Here is a 16,505-nt window from a genome sequence, read left to right as displayed (position 1 = left end):
CTATACCTACATATCTAAGGTTTGCTGATTCTGTGGAATGATTTTAAACAGTAATGCACTTTGTGACGCTTGTCTGTAAAGTGTATAAGTCCACTTACGTTCTGACCCTTGAGTTGCCATTACCTATGGTACCAATGGTTTTACCCCTGTCCGTTTATCTGTTGGTTGGTTTGTTTGTTTATAAACAAGGGTATGTAAATACCACAGGACATCAAATTACCATAAAACTTAGGGAAAACATGCGGTATGGGTCGAGGAGGACCAGATCCGTTGTCGTACACAGTTGAGATTTAATCGCGTCAACAAAATCTATTCAAAGACATTAATACCTGCCTCTGTGGTACCGCAGGTGTCTCCAGGACCCAGGTTTCACATGAAAACACACAAAAACAGAGAGATATTACCAAAAAAGGACTGAGGTCTGGTGCCAAATTTGGCTCATTTCACAATCATTCCATAATTTCGAAAGGGTCTTGGTTTGATGAGAATTTAGCTCAGCACCAGCAATTTGATTTCCCTGTTGAATCTTCGACCCCTTGAGAATCTTTCACCCTGAAAAACCAGTGAGATGAAACGGCTCAGTAATCAAACTTTGACTGGAGCTGTAATCCCCAAACATCTGACACAATTACACCTATTAACACAGGTAATTAAACTCCAAAGAGCACACACACATGCACTCCTTGTGTATTGTGTGAGCATTTCTGAAGTTAAAATGACATTTAGGTCGTGTTTGTGATGATGTGCTGGTGGGATACTGTTAGAAAGCAGGTTATTCTTAATTATGACCATTATTTAACATGACATGAGGGGTTATTTCTCTGCAGACGTGAGTTTGATCAAATGCAAGATCAGTGAAATTCAAATGGGATATACGTTATAGTTTCGGCCACTTGTTTGTTTGTTTGTCATTTAGTTAGCTGGACTGATCAAAAACTAATGGACAGATTTCAATGAAACTTGGTGGAAGGATAAGGTCTGAAATGTTTGTGCAGATCCAGATCAGACGATGAATATAGGAAGTTTCTTCTATTTTCTTTAATGTTGCGAACGACATTTTCACAGATTTCAATTTCATCAGTGTCTTGATGAAAAAAAATTGGGCTTGTTTAGGGAACAGACATCTGAGAGTTGCAATTTGGTGCAGCTTGATTGAATTGGGGCCTGGGTGAACGACTGAGTTTACATTCAATTTCCATTTTGCCTCAAAACTATACACTTGTTGAAGAACAAATCTCTCCACGCCCAAAACAAAAGTCAACTCACAAACAGCTAATCCACTTTGTGAGATGAGGAAGATGAGAACGGAGACAGCTGGAGTTTAGGGTGGATTTCTGATACGCTTCATGCTTCTTGACAACCAGGTGAGTCACAGAGAGGTGAGAATGGTAAAGGAAGACAGGAGTGACGGACAGGAGAGGAAAAGGAGGAAATGAAGAAAGGAGGAATGTCAAATCTGGTGCATTGGAAGCAATCCTGGCAGGAAACCGAAGTTACCATAGCGACCTGGTGAAAGCTCTGCAGCAAGTGAGAGAGACAGTGAGAGAACAGACCTTGAGGTATTGTGTCTCTCACTTTCTTTGCTTTATTTCAGCGCATTACTTTTCCCATGGCTGTTAATTATTGGGTATAAATACATGTCTTTAGCCACACTTTTTGTACTAAGCTAAACGTATTAGTGTCATAATTCACGTAGCACAATGGTCAGGGACCACTCGCATTATTGAAACCCATTAGAGTTAATCAAAACCCTGTCAGGATGATCAGTGAACGGCTCTGCAGTCTGACGGTCCTTGGTTGAAAGGATATGAAGCAGAACTACACATCCATTTACATCAGGTCGCTCTTTGTAATGCGGATGGTAATTGGTAGTCTTTGATGCACCGGACTGCTGGGACCGCTGACTTTAATAAGCTTAGTCACCAGCATGAAGATTCAGATAGAGGCTCTGCCATAGACAACCAAGGGGATACATGAAGACACACAAGCGCCCATGTACACACACACACACACACACACACACACACACACGCACACAAAGTCATTACAAACATGCACCCATGCATGCCTTAGTGCACGTAATAATGTAAGCACATGACAGCTATGAGAGGACAAAGCACTATACTGCCATGTCAAGCCCACAAGTGCAAACACACACTTCCACAGACACAATTGGAAAGTGTCCATCAGCCACAGAACCTGCTTGATATCCGTCTCTCCAAAGCTATAACAAAGGACAGACACTATTTCTTCACTACACTCAGGAGGCTGGTGACACTCATCTTACAATAGACACTTGACTGTATGTTATCTGCACCAATAGGTATTGCTTAGAAAACTGTTATGATCTGGCAGGTCACCTCTCTCTCCTCTCCTGGTGTTTTTTCCCTTCCCAGTGTCTCTTCTGAGTTTGTTTTCCAGGTCGTGGCTATTCCTCCCTCCTATACCTGAGTCTTTCCTCCTCGTTATCAAGTTCATCCAAGATCGATCTGGCTCATTACCACACCTGACTCCTGCTGCTTATAAACCTTGGTACTTCACTCCTCTCTTTGTCAGATCGTCCGTTTACCCACACAGTTACCAGTCCAGTCCAGTCCCTCTGTTTTTGAGGACTCAGCTCGAACGCCTGCTTTTTGGTCACCTGCAGTTTTTGTTTGTCTGTCCACTCAACCTTCAGTTTGGAATTATACCTGTTCACTATCTACTCCGCGTCTGAGTCAGAGATCTGCATCTTGGCTCCTGAAATCAAGTTAATTATACAAGAACAAGGTATTTCTAAACTTTTAACAAATTATTTAAAGATATGCAACAAAAGTCTTCATCATAAATGCTATGTGTCATCATCACTTCCCCAATAGGATGGTTTTAGACAATCATCAGTGAAAGACAGTGAAATACCACCAAAATGAATGACTGAGTGATAACTAATGTCTTATTATTATAAAATGTTACATTTGATTCTTTTAACCAGAAACCTTTTCAATATTTCATGCACTGAAGAATTCAAAACATACGTCTAAAATTGTTCAAAAATTACAAGAAAAGATGGTTTGGAAGAGGTTTCAACAAATTGTCCTCAACGTTCCAAGCAATAATAATTATGAGCCCTTTCATATGACGTATTACATTTCCTCAGCTGAGGAGGTCATTTGTGTTAGGGTTTGTTTGTTGTTTGTTTCTATCTTACAATCAAATACTAGGGTCAGGATAAAACAAATTTAGCTGTGTTGCGGATCCATATCAGGGGATGGATCCAAGATTTTTTTTTACTCCTCATATTTGTTAATTTCTCAGAGAATAATTCATCAGTCTTGATTGGAACAAATCTGACATGTTCAGGGGACTGATATTTTTTGTTATTTGGTACAACTCCAAATGAAAATCCAAATCTAGTGAATTTAAATGTGGATTTAAATGTGGTAGGCACTTGACTGAGTGCCATTCCAGTTCATATATTTATGATACTTGACTATTACTTATGTTAAACGAACATGTCGTCCATCAAGGTAGAACTATTTCCTTCTCTTTCACATCCTGTTTGACAGTTTTCTATTTAAATGGACAATTTTCTTTTTTTCTCAGACAATCATAGGATGAAAGTTTGATCAATGTTTTAATCTGAGTGGTAACTAATAATTGCAGATGGCAAAAAAAAAGGCGCAAAGTAAATCAAGTTCATGTGAGTGACTATTGCAGTTACAGTAAAAAGTCAGCGCCTCGTTTAACACCTCTCACTGATTTGAGGCAACTGAGCCTGTGAGAAACTCCTGATAATGTCCTGTTGACAGTGTCTTTAGCAGACACTGATGGACAAATGGTCCTCACTGATTTCCGCTCTTACATCCTGGCTGTCCAGACTTATTCCTGGGTTGACACTTGTCTCTCTCTCCCTTTCCCCCTCTCTCTATGAATCCTCTGCAAATATCAAGACATTCCTTGGCCAGTCTCACTCTCTTCTTATCACCTGGGATTTCAGTGTGCGGGACGTTGTGTGTGCATGTGGGTCTTTGTCTTTGACACTTCTTGGTCAACAATGCTGATGGATTGCCCTTTTTGCATATGCTAAGTCACTCGTACTCTAGATAGTACAACGTAACTTTCAGCTGTCACTTTTTTTTCCAACCAGCTCACACCTACACCCTCTTTACCTAAGCAAGGGCGAATGGGTGACAAATCATTCCATGTTCAATTGCTACATGTTGTGTCACATTTGTAGAGATTGCCTACCACCCCATTTCTTCGCTTGATCTCCATGTGTGTGTGTGTGCATGTGTGTCTTTGGTGGTGTGAGTTTGGTGTGTGTTTCTCAGACTCTATGCGGTGTTATCTGGCTCCGTGTGTGAAAGAGATTAAACGTTTCCCACAAAATCTCATCTCTGTCCTCTGCTCTTTTCGTATGCATTTGTCACCATCGCAACAACTCAAACGCTGCAGTGTACACAGGCTTGTGTGTATGTGCGGATGTGTGTGTGTGTTTGTCTGTGTGTGTGTTTGTGTGTGTGTGTGTGCGTGTGTGTGTGTGTGTGTGTGTCAAGGCTCCTAGAAGACTTGAGTGCTTGTGTCTTTCTGCTGCTTGTGATCACCTTCTTTCCACATGGAAACCACGACAGTTATTGATTTCATGTTTCACTGATGGCTGCAGCCACATCCTTTATGCGTGAGTAAGACTTACAAAGCATCGTTTTTCACAGTACGTTGAAATGTCTGACTAAAGCTTTCTGCCATGTTCCTCTTAGCAATACTGTGGGGTCTCCATGGTTACCAGCAAGCATGCTTCTCTCTCTCTCGTGTTTAGAAGAACAAGATTCTCCCGAGTGGGTAAATGAACAAAAAAGCATTGTGAGATTCTCTGACCTAAAACATATAACTGTGACAACTCATCTTTACATTGCCAAAAGTGCTCTTTGATCTTTTCTCTTCGATATTAGTTTTTTATTGCCCATAGCACTGGAATTTAAGATAACTGCTTTCAGCTTTTCACTCTGAGGCTTTCACCAACCATCCTGGAGCCTCACTCACCAGCCTCTTTAAACTCTTCAGTCAAAGCAAAATAATAAAATGAATATAATTTTAAAAGCTTAACTATCCCAAAAATGTCCATATGCAAAGTTTTAAGGATATATTTGCTTTTTCATTATCAGTAGTTTATCGTGAATTTTTTTTTAAAACCTTTCTATGAAGAAGAGAAGTGAAGGTTACTTGCAAGCAACAAAGCAATTAAAATATAAATATGTGATTAATTTGGGGTGAATGACGGTTTCACACAAAGATGGAATCATCTTTGGGCCCTGATTTACAAGCAAGCACACACACACAAACACACACACACACACACACACACACACACACACACACACACACAACCACACACACACACACACAAACACTAACACAAACACAAACACACACACAAACACAAACACACAGGGCAGAGAGAAAATGGGGGGAGGGGACAGAATATAATTGGCAGTCTTTCTTTCATGAGCAAGTGTTTGTTTTTACGTCAATTAACAAAGCAAGGGTTGAGCTTAATGAGGCAAATGAGGAAGCCAGATTTTTTTTTTTTTATTGTTTGACTGACTGAAAGACCATTTAAATGTGGTTATCTAATATACAGTATAGTCTATGGTAAATGAAATGGTTTTAAATCTTTTAAAATTGTGCATCACCTAGTTGGACGAATCAACTTGATTATTTAAATTATTAATCAGCCCATGTCATCATAACTAATAACGACTGTAATCAGAGTGTGTCTCATGGCTGATGATGAGTACTCTCCATTTCCATTATCATTAACATTGGTACGGTTGTCTGTGTAATCTACCCCATAGTGATGCACTGGAGTTTGATGAAGCTGATGAGGGATAATCAGCAATTAGTAAACTGGTGCAGAGAGAGAGACAATGTGTCCAGGTTTGCATGTGTGCACATGTTAGTGAATCTGAATGTGTTGTTTACGGCGTGTTAGCATGCATATTGGGTTTGGTGATTGACTTTGGCGACAGGCATGTCAGAGTTAGTTTAGCTCAAATCTTCCTACAAGGCGGCTGCTGTGCTCCCCTTTAAACACTTCAACTAATAATAATGTAGGATTATATAATTATATTATATAATTAGTCCTGATAAAGTCCAAATTCAGCTGCTTCTGAAGCACTTTTTATCTTATTTATTGAAATCCATTAATAAAGTCTGAATAAAAGGAAGAAAAGCTTGTGTCTTTGACCTTTGAGAGACTGTAATAAACATAATTTCATTCCTACTGTCACTAATCTGCTGGCCTGGGTTCACCCTGCCTGCTCTCTTACAGTGCAGCGAGCGTGTCAAGGGAAAAGTTGGCGCCCAGCAGTTGACAGGCAGTGTAGGTTCATATGTTTTGAGGGTTAAGCTTTGACGAGACGGCCGATATATAGGTGGATGTGTGTTTTGGTTGGATATTTTTAAAGTGCAGCAAGCTTTGGCTAACCTAACCAGGTTTACCAAAACTAGCTTTATGTTGACAGTTCAGTGCATTCTCATAATGCAGTTGCCATTTGTTTTGAACAAGTAACATGAACTATACTGAGGTGCAACTGAACAACTGAACTAAAGGTTCATTGAAACAAATTGAACTACGTTCACATAATTGAACAATAGATTGAATGAATACCTATGAAAATACTACAGCAGCAAGAGGACCATGTTACTCGATACTGTTAATCCATCTTGTCTGTAATGCAGAAACGTCCTATCATGCTACGTGGCTCTGTGCTATTTGCTAAACCCATGACCTCTTAAAAGGGTGTCCTTCACTAATGGCTAACCATATTCCCTGGTTGCTTTAGGTATTTGCAGAGCAAATCCTTAATGGTGGGCTAGAGACTGAGGCCCAGTCGAATGTGTGATAGCAGGTGTTCCAGGTTGTAGTCATGGTGGTTTGTTTTTTGCCTTTCTGTTTGATTACTGTTTCTGTGTTGTGCATGGCTGAACACTGAACCACGCAGCAACACCGGTTATCTATCTTTCTCTCACACACTCTCTCACACACTGACGAATAACCAAACCGTGAAACAAAGAAGTGTTCAATTTTTTTTTAACCCAACAGCTGTTCACACCCATACGCTATAATAAACACTGCAGTGCGTCTGAAAAAAGGTAAACACAAAGTAAAATCTGTTCTACTTTAATTAACCCAAGGATTCATATAAACCATGAACTAAACTGACACCACAGACCAGATAACTGTTTAAACATTGACATACATGTGATGCTGCAGGTCAGTAAATGGTTTACTTGGTCCTTTGCGTTCCAAGCAACAGTTTTGAGATTGGCCACTTTGTCTGGTTGCGACCTTCATTGATCAGGTTGTTTATTCACTCAGGACTACACACATTCCAGCTTGGCAGCAGGGATGGGAACAGTTGATGATGGATTAGCAGAGGAAGACGCTGGCACAGGTTTAAAGCCAGGAGATGAACTTTGTGATTTGGTTCGTTTCGTTTGGCTCCTCAAGCTCTCACCTCATCTCGTGCTCTATTTCTCGCTCTTTCCCACTCTCTTATTCTACCAACTTAAATCTTTTGTTACTTTCACATTTTTCACATTTATCCTACTTTAATAAACATGCATAACAACATACCCACACAGATCCAGAGCCCCAATCTTTCTTCTGATATCTTATCTCTCTTTTTATTCCGATATTTTCTTACCATTATCTGCAAAATTTCTCTCCCTCTTCACAAACAATTTATCAGTCTCCCATTGCCAGGTGCGAGTCATCCATCTCTCTTCATCTCTCCCCTGTTCTCCTGCTCATTTGCACAACTGTGTGTGGAATATAAACTTCGCAGAGGGAGGACGTCACGTGATGTTGTGTCCCCCCCCCCCCCCCCCCCCCCCAATTTACTGTGATCGCTGTCCCTTGTTATCTTGCCTATGCTTGTTTCTATCGAGCCTGGCAGCAGCTGATCGATATTTGTCGTATAGAAACTAATCACTGACACTATCCTTCTCACAAGGCATGCACTCAGAGCTCAATAGCAATGATCCCACTTCATTTACATCTCGAGCCCATTCACAAAACAACTCAGAGAGAGAATAATCCTCAATAATCCGAATGTAAATTTGCTATGAATGAACGTCGCAGCTGTAAGACTTCAGTCTACAAGACATTTGTGTTCTCAAATCTTAGAATAAAAATTCGGATAAAGACACAGTCTATAATCCAAATGAAAATGAAAGGGTACTGTAGATCCTTTCATGAAACACCCGGGACTGAAATCTGCTGTTCCTCAAACTGGTAACGTTAAATTATGGTTAAGTAATCCTTATATTTCTGGATTAAAAAAGAAACATGATTTGTCTTTTAAAGATAGCAGGGTTATTCATGCTGTGCTGTTTCCTAAAAGTCACACTGACACAACTGAAGGGACCTGTCCTAAGATCCGGGGAATCTAAATAACCTGAAGACAGGAAATGTCCGCAAACCCGGACAAACCCTTCGACAAACTGATTTTACCTCCCAGGCTGGTAACATTTGGTCACAGGACCCAAAGCATGACACACTGTATCTGTAAACCTGCTTCAACAGTTGACCTGACAGGTCATGTTACTCCCAAGTAAAAACAATAAAGTAAAGTAATAAAGTAAATAATGAATACAATACAAGCAGTAAAAACTAGCTTAAACAGTAAATCCAACAAGTGCAGTTCATCTTCGTTCACATGAGAAAAATGGATCCAGTAAGAGCAATACTATGCAAGATTAATAATCTGTGCTAATTAACCTAGACTATATTGCTGGGTCAAAACTGAGAACTCATTTAAACAGAAAGATCGGCTGATGTAAAAAGTTCTTGGAACTGGGAAAGGTTCATTAGAGTAAAAAGTTTAAATAACGATGGTATTTTTTCAGCAGACTTTTGAGCAATAATTTTCTCCAAAATACTTTACATTTACATTTAGAAACTGTAGCATGTTCTGTGGTTGAATAATTTATTTATTGAGTTGCCATGTTTTGATTCAGTGTATTTTCCTGGGTGTGTTTTCAGCTCTTATTTACACCATTATCTCCCCTTCCAGAGCTTTTTCACACAGCAGCCACCTAACCTCATCCTGACACTGCCTCTAGTACTATTCTGTCTTTACCTGTTACTGTAAAAGGGCTTTTCCTCTGCTTGCTGGGCATCAGTCCAGCAGAGATCTTGAGAGATGGAGACAGAGTGAGGATCAGGAGAACCGGGGAGGTAGGAAGAGGTGGGATGTGGGACTGCTCAGAGGGTTTCCCCTGCCAAGGCGGCACAGAGGACGGTTTGTCTCTGTGTTTTTTTCTCAATGGTTCCATGTGTCTGAGCTTGCAGCAAAGGACCAGTTTGCCTCTTTACAGAGTTACGGTTGAGGCTCTGCTGTCAGGTGGTTACCAAACAGCCATTTATCTTCATATGCTGACCATCTCTCCCGTCTGCTGCCACACGGAGCCAGAGTTCAACTTAGCACTAGAGCCGTGACGGAGAATGGATTTCAATCATAGCAACAGCAATGCGCGTTTAGAGAGGGCAATGTGCATCTTGCTATTATATCATTTAAACTGCATCATATTCTTCCATCAGAGTCAAGGATGATTATCATTAAAGGCAGAATCAGGCCGATGCTTTATACAGTATGTGACCCTCCAATAACCCTACTACCATATCATCTAAGTGAATATCACTAGTGCTCATTGTTCTGCTCTGTTGGGAAGGAAATAAGGGAATGGCACTGGCCTTTCCTTCAGTGTGTGTAGATCAGGTTGCAGTGTTTTGAACAGGGTGATGATATTGATAGGATACAAAGGCTTGGCTTGGGTACTATTTAAAACAACTCATGTATGATGAGAAGATGTGTCCTGATTTAGACATGTCAAAGAAATGTTGTAGAGACACTGACTTTGTTAGATAGTTGCTGGTGTCATCTCTAAAGTGTCTTGTCCCCGGTTCTTGCAAAGTCTTTGAAATGACACATAAAACTATGAACAGGTGACACCAGGGACTTGCTGACTTTGACGCCAACTTAAAATGCAAAAATGCATCCTCTGCCCAGCAAGGGTTCTCTTGTTTGTTGATACCAGACACAAAATACACATTCATAAACTTGCATTAGCAAAATCTCACATGCCCACTGACATATTCACACACTATCTTGCACAGGAGTCCATAATTTGCAATTTCAGCAGTGTCACAGCTAATTTTTCACTACGACAGGTTGACAGCACTGGAGGAGTTTTCATCTCCTTCTCCTCTTTTTCATTAATGTTATAAACAGTCTGTTTTTTTTTTTCCTCTCCAGCACCTATCTTGATACAGTGCAATGCAGTGAGGAATATCCTTTGGCTTGTAAATTCAGTATTTGTTAAGTCCTATAAAAGGTTGAAGGAGGGGGAGATAAATGAGTTAAGCTGTTGGAACGACTGTAAAGACAGCTATTTCACTTTTTGAGGTGATTATCATATTTATGCCGTTGGAGAAAATTGAATACCAGGGCAATAGTGAATACAGAGATCAATAGAAACACACCGTCAGTATGAGACATTATGAATGTGTAGTTATTTGTCATTGTATTTCAACCTTTCAGCGTGATTGTAGGGAAAATGTAGTGAAAGAACCCCCTAAATAATAGAACAGGGCTCTTACTGAGGTAAAAAAAATGAATTCAGACTTTTTTAGTTGTTCAGGGTGAGCTCCCATAGAGATATAAATATCGATAATAATCGCAATAAAATAGTTGAATGTTTATAGGCTCATTTTGTCCTCCCGAGTGAAGGTTGTGGTTTTAAACTCAACTTCATGAGCAGAGAATAATAAACACAGCAAGATATTGTAAAAATCTGAAGGCGATCCACGAAGTGTTAAACCTTCTCACAAGTGTTTGCAGCATGCATACGTATTATATAGTTTGCCACCACAGCTTCTTGGCTTCTCCAAACATGTATGTTTAAAATAATGTTGGTCACCAGTAAGATAAGATGTCACAAAAAATTGCTATGTCAAGGTCCTCCAACACTAACAGAATGGTTTAATATGATGCATGCAATTTTTGGAATGAAACATTTTACACATGCTTTTTGACTTAAGACGGACATATTTCATAGGTGTAAGAAAGGATGGATCAAGTTTATCAGTCTAAATAGAACAGATTTAAGTTAAAAGGTCAGCTCCATTAAGCACTTTTTTCCCCCTTCGTTGGTCTGTTCCCTGCTTTTGATGTTGTACAAGTGTAAATTGCGCATTGTACTTGACACATTCATATGCAAATACAAATAAAAAGGATTATATCATTATTATACTGATATTGCTTTATTGCTCTGACCTATGTAGCGTACACTTTTTATGTATCTATTCTAAAAGACCCAGAGTGAAAGTGTAGAATTTAAAACTCTGTATTTGTTCTCACAGGCTGCTGGGTCCATGTTTTATGACGTATCAGAGATAGGGTTTCAAAATAAAAGCGTGCCACCTGTCGTGAATGTCAAGTTTCACTGTAACTTAGCTCGGTGCCTTTTATTTTGAAGAGTGCCTTCTTTTGACCACCTGGCAGGTAGCTCGCTCGTCTCCTCTCTGATGAGTTCTGTGATTAAAATGTCTGCAGCTTCTGGATACGTTCAAACAGTGTTCTGGTAAAGTTCTCTGTGTGAAACTGTGTCAGGCTGAGTGACGTTTAAATTACCATGTTAATTATTCTCTCACGGGGCCGTTTGTTTGGTGCTAAGTTGTTTTAAAGAGTTAACAGCTCCCTTGCGTCAATTAACTTCATGGTAAATTCAGTGTGCGTAGTTAGTTACAGAACAAAATGGCGGCTTGTGTTTCCGTCAGCACTTATTGCTGTACTTATGCAGGAAAAAGCAAATAGTTTGTTATGTCAAACGCAGGTAATTTGTAACGGTGGCTGCATTAAACTCCTCAATAAAATGGCGGTGGGCCTTGTTTTAGCGTGTTGCTGCTCACTGGCTTTTAACAGAGCCATAAACTGAATTAATCACTTCACATTCTGCTTTAATCTACCTTTTCCCTCGGTAATTGTTTCAAACCACCCTTTTGTAAACCTCTATGAATTTAATGGTGGCTCATCTCATTCATATTGTGCAGGGTCAAGATATCCTCAGACGTTTCCCCTGGTCACCATGTGTATCCAGCTCAGGATGGAGGAGAGCTGAGGTTGCACTGCCCCCAAATCTCTGAAGTTCATCAAAGCAGTATTTAATTCCCCAAGAGTGAGTACATTTCGTATGTTTATTTTTCACAAATCCTAGTCAATATTGTGTAGGTGCTTTAATTGGCTTCATACATGATTTTGTCTACCAATTATGAAAGGTTGTCAACTCAGGGATACAAACTCGGTCGTACGTTTTGGCCGTGCTGTCACAGGTGTTGATTTTGGTAAAAGGAGAAACCCGCGACATGGAAATATCATGTGTCTCGATTTGCAATCGAAGTTTAAAATTTTGAGGGGGCTCTTTGCCTTATAGTGGCCGTATCTCCCTTAATATATATAGGTCCAAAAATAATGGGTTTCATAATTTGAATGAAACTACATGTTATCACCAATACAAAAATAAAAATCTTTATATGCTTATATTTCTACTTTTGCATGGAGCTATTGTAACAAACAGTACAGTTAACTTGCAATCCCCCCCCCCCCCCTTCTCCTTTTAGAATTGGTCAAAATTTCACCAAGGTAACTTAAAACGTCAACATGACCTCCAGAAAGTTAACTCTTTACTTTCTGTTAGTTGTTGATGAGTTATGATCACATATCTCAGGTGGCATCACATCACTAATTCTTCATTGAAGAGGCCAATGGTAATAGTTCAAAACTGTGGCAACATATAAACAAACTAACCAACTCCAGCAAGCATAAACACCCCAAAATAACCAGTCTGAAAGTAGGTGATACTCTTATCCATAGTAATGAGTCCATTGCAAATGTTTTTAATAGCTTTTTTATTGAGTCTGTACAAGAGCTGGCGAGTAATTTTAAAGCTACGGAATCATCTACCAAAGAATTTGACAATGCTCATTCTGACTCCTTTTATATTAAATTGGTATCTCATGATAAAGTTGAAAAGGTGATCACAAACATGAGTAACTCCTAGTCAAAAGATATTCATAATCTTCATGCTGCATTAATCAAGAAACATCAGAGCTACTTGTTAGAGCCAATCACTTACTTAGTTAACCTGTCTATACAAACCAAAATATTCCCAGAAAGCTGGAAAACTGCAATAATTACCCCTGTTTATAAATCAGGAGACAAGGACATAGCGAGTAATTATAGGTCTATTGCTATCCTCCCTGTTGTCTCAAAGGTTCTGGAGAAAATTATAGCTGAGCAACTAATGGTACATCTAGAGTCTAACCAGCTGCTTCATCCACAGCAGTTTGGGTTTAGACAGAAATACTCAACTGAAACAGCTAATTGTTATTTGCTTGAAAACATAAAAGCTTCAATGGATAAAGGAAATGTTGTTGGGGCAGTGTTCCTAGACCTAAAAAAGGCCTTTGACACGGTAAACCACAGTACTCTAATGAACAAGTTAAAATCGTTCAAAATGTCATCAGAAGCTCTGCAGTGGTTTGCATCTTACCTGGAGGGGAGAGAGCAATGTGTCAGGGTCAATGGGGTCAGGTCCCATCTGCGTGCCAACAGCATGGGTGTACCGCAAGGGTCTGTACTTGGTCCACTGTTGTTTTCTATGTATATCAATGACCTACCAAACTGCTGTCCGGGGTCCAACTGTCAAATGTATGCTGATGACACTGTTATCCATGTGTCCAGTAAAACACCCAGCTTAGCAGGTGAGCACCTGACACAAGCATTACTCAGCATTTCAAAATGGCTTGAGCTGTCTCAGTTGACCATTAATGTGAAGAAAACCGTCTCTATGTGCTTCTCCATCCGTAATAGGCCTATCACCGATGTTTTCGAGGTACGGATCAAAAATGAATTAATTGAATCAGTAAATGAAGTAAAATATCTGGGCATCATCCTGGATCAGAATTTAAAATTTGTTACGCAAATTAAGTATGTTGCAAAAAAGGCAAAACTAAATCTAAACTGTTTCCGTTTCATAAGAAGGGACTTGTCATGTCAAACGGCCAAATTATTTATGCACGCTATGATATTTTCTCATTTGTCATACTGTATCACATCATGGTCACAAGCTTCTTCTACTGCATTAAAACCTATCTTCTCAATATACAAACAGACAATAAAAGTCATGGACCGGAAACCCATGAGATGGCATCACTGCGGCATTCTAAAAAAACACAACCTTTTCACCTTTGATAACTTTATTAATTTTAGTCATCTTCAATTGTTTTTCAAGTGTGTAAATAACCATGTGTCACCACTGTTGTCTGAATTGGCCATCAGACGTCAGAGCTCTCGTCGGGCAAATACACGAGCCTCCATCAATGGTGATTGTCTTGTTCCCATGCACAGGACATCTTTCGGTCAGTCTGTCTTCTCTGCAAAGGGGGCAAAACTATGGAACCTCTTGCCCACTAGTCTAAAACTAGAGACTAACAGCAACACTTTTAACAGAGAACTAAAACAACGGCTCAAATCAAATCAACAGTGCTCACACAAATAATTTACAACTGGTTATTGTTTGATCATGCTGCCTTTGTTCTCTACGTAGCCTATATATATATATTCAACTCATTATATTGCTGCTCTGTACTCTACTGTATACTGCATTTTTACTCTTTTTAATTATCACTATCAGTTTTTTATCAGTATTTGATCTTGTTTCTGTCTTGTTCAGTTTCTTTTGTTGTTTTCAAAAAGCCTCCTGTGGACAGGTGTTGTAAACTAGCATTTATGCTAATACACTGTAAACAATGCATCTGGTTCGTCCAATGACATTGTCATGTCCATGTCCAAATAAAATCTACTACTACTAACAATAGTTGTTGAACTGCACTTAGTGAGCAATGTACGGTCAAGCTAAATACTAATGCACAACTCTTTTGATTGGCTGGCAGGCTACTGGAGAGTGGACTATTAAGCTAAATGTTAATTCAATGTGGTTCACTCTTTAGTTAATTATTTAGGAGTTTACGTTTTAATGGGATCTTTTGACAATGCACATCATCATCATTACGCTCTAACAGAAAATACATTGTGAGATATGAGTCATGACGCTTTGTCCTTGTATCTTCTGTCTTGTCACCACACAGATAAATTATGAAATTGAAGTCCAACGTATGCAGGCGGTCTTTCCATCCTTCTTATTAAATGGCTCAGTGCTGTGCTCTGTGATTCTCCAATGTGTTTGATATCTCATTTGGCATTCCCTCTGTGTGCAGTCCTCGTTATCGTATTCCTATGGAGTGCACTGGCATTTGACATGCAGACACCAAACACTGTGGCAGCATTGCAGATCAACTGCCTCCCGCAGCATTATTCCCTCATACAGTGTCTCTTCCTCTCCATCGTGTCGTGTCGCTCTCATAGACCTCAAACAGGTGATGGACCTAAGGGACCAGGGGGGGGCTGTCACTGGCTTAAGCATTAAATTGATATGAATCAGATTACTGTGTGCCAGACGTGAGGTGGGCCGTGTATCTGTGTGTGGTGTTGGAGATGAGAGTGAGTACGTTTTTGAGTGCTCTGATTTCTACAGTCTCTGCTCTCCAGAAGATACAGTACTGTGTATGGTCCTGAAAATAATCTCTTCACCTCCATGTAAAGTGTAACTGGAATGAACCTTTTTCCACATGGTTAGGACTTTCTCCTTGTTTGTTGTCAGGACTTTAATTTATTTGATTGTTCAAATTGTCCATTGAAATTGAGGAAAAAAAGACGAATTAAATATGTAATTTCATTATTTATCTTACTTGCAATCTTGTAATTTTCTATACAATGTTAATACCCTTATTAAAGGTCAGTCCGTTTTTTAATGAAGCCCAAAATAATAACATAAATCATATCCATAGACCCTCAATATTGTGTAGTCTTTTCTTCCTGTCTTCTTTTCTCTGAGCTTTTAACAACTAGTATTATTTTCTACAGAGGCATTTGCGAGTAGTTTTAGTTTTGTCACCATAAGATTGTCACAACTGTGCAAAATACAGTTAGGAAACCTTGCAGGTGTGTATTGGGCTCTAGTTGCATTACCTGCTGTCAGCATCGATCTGGTGGTAGCTGTAAAAAAAATTGTGACATTACATGTTGCACCTGCTATGAGATACAATGCTGTGATCTCCAATAGGTTCCTGTGTTTTCATGGGGAGTTTCTGAACAGAATTAGGTTACAACACTTGTGCCAGAAGACACTTTTTAGGAAAGAGTTCCTCCCTCATTGGTCATTATTTTTTCAGATCAGCAAATAAGAAGGCCTATAGCAACATCAGTAACTATTAAGAGGACTCTCTTGCTAATGAAGAGTAATTTCACACATTCTTTGAAAAAATTGATAAAATAATCCAAAAAAGATTAGAGTTGTTGCATAAACCATTAAATCATTAAAGCTTCAATGTGAATGGATGTCAA

General features: G+C 39.4%; 1 protein-coding gene across 1 annotated transcript in view; it reads left to right on the top strand.

Moving 5' to 3' along the window:
* Positions 1 to 2,047: 2,047 nt before the first annotated feature.
* shank3a (SH3 and multiple ankyrin repeat domains 3a) overlaps positions 2,048 to 16,505 on the top strand; it is a 162,175-nt gene continuing 147,717 nt past the window's right edge. The window contains exons 1-2 of the mRNA XM_053427020.1: positions 2,048 to 2,532; positions 12,095 to 12,219. The gene's annotated coding sequence lies outside the window, so the exon portion shown is untranslated. The remainder of the gene's footprint in view (positions 2,533 to 12,094; positions 12,220 to 16,505) is intronic.

This window comes from Pleuronectes platessa, chromosome 7 (genome assembly GCF_947347685.1).
Source record: "Pleuronectes platessa chromosome 7, fPlePla1.1, whole genome shotgun sequence".
NCBI lineage: Eukaryota > Metazoa > Chordata > Actinopteri > Pleuronectiformes > Pleuronectidae > Pleuronectes > Pleuronectes platessa.
Note: the sequence above shows the minus strand (reverse complement) of the source record. Positions and strands in the feature narration are given on the sequence as shown.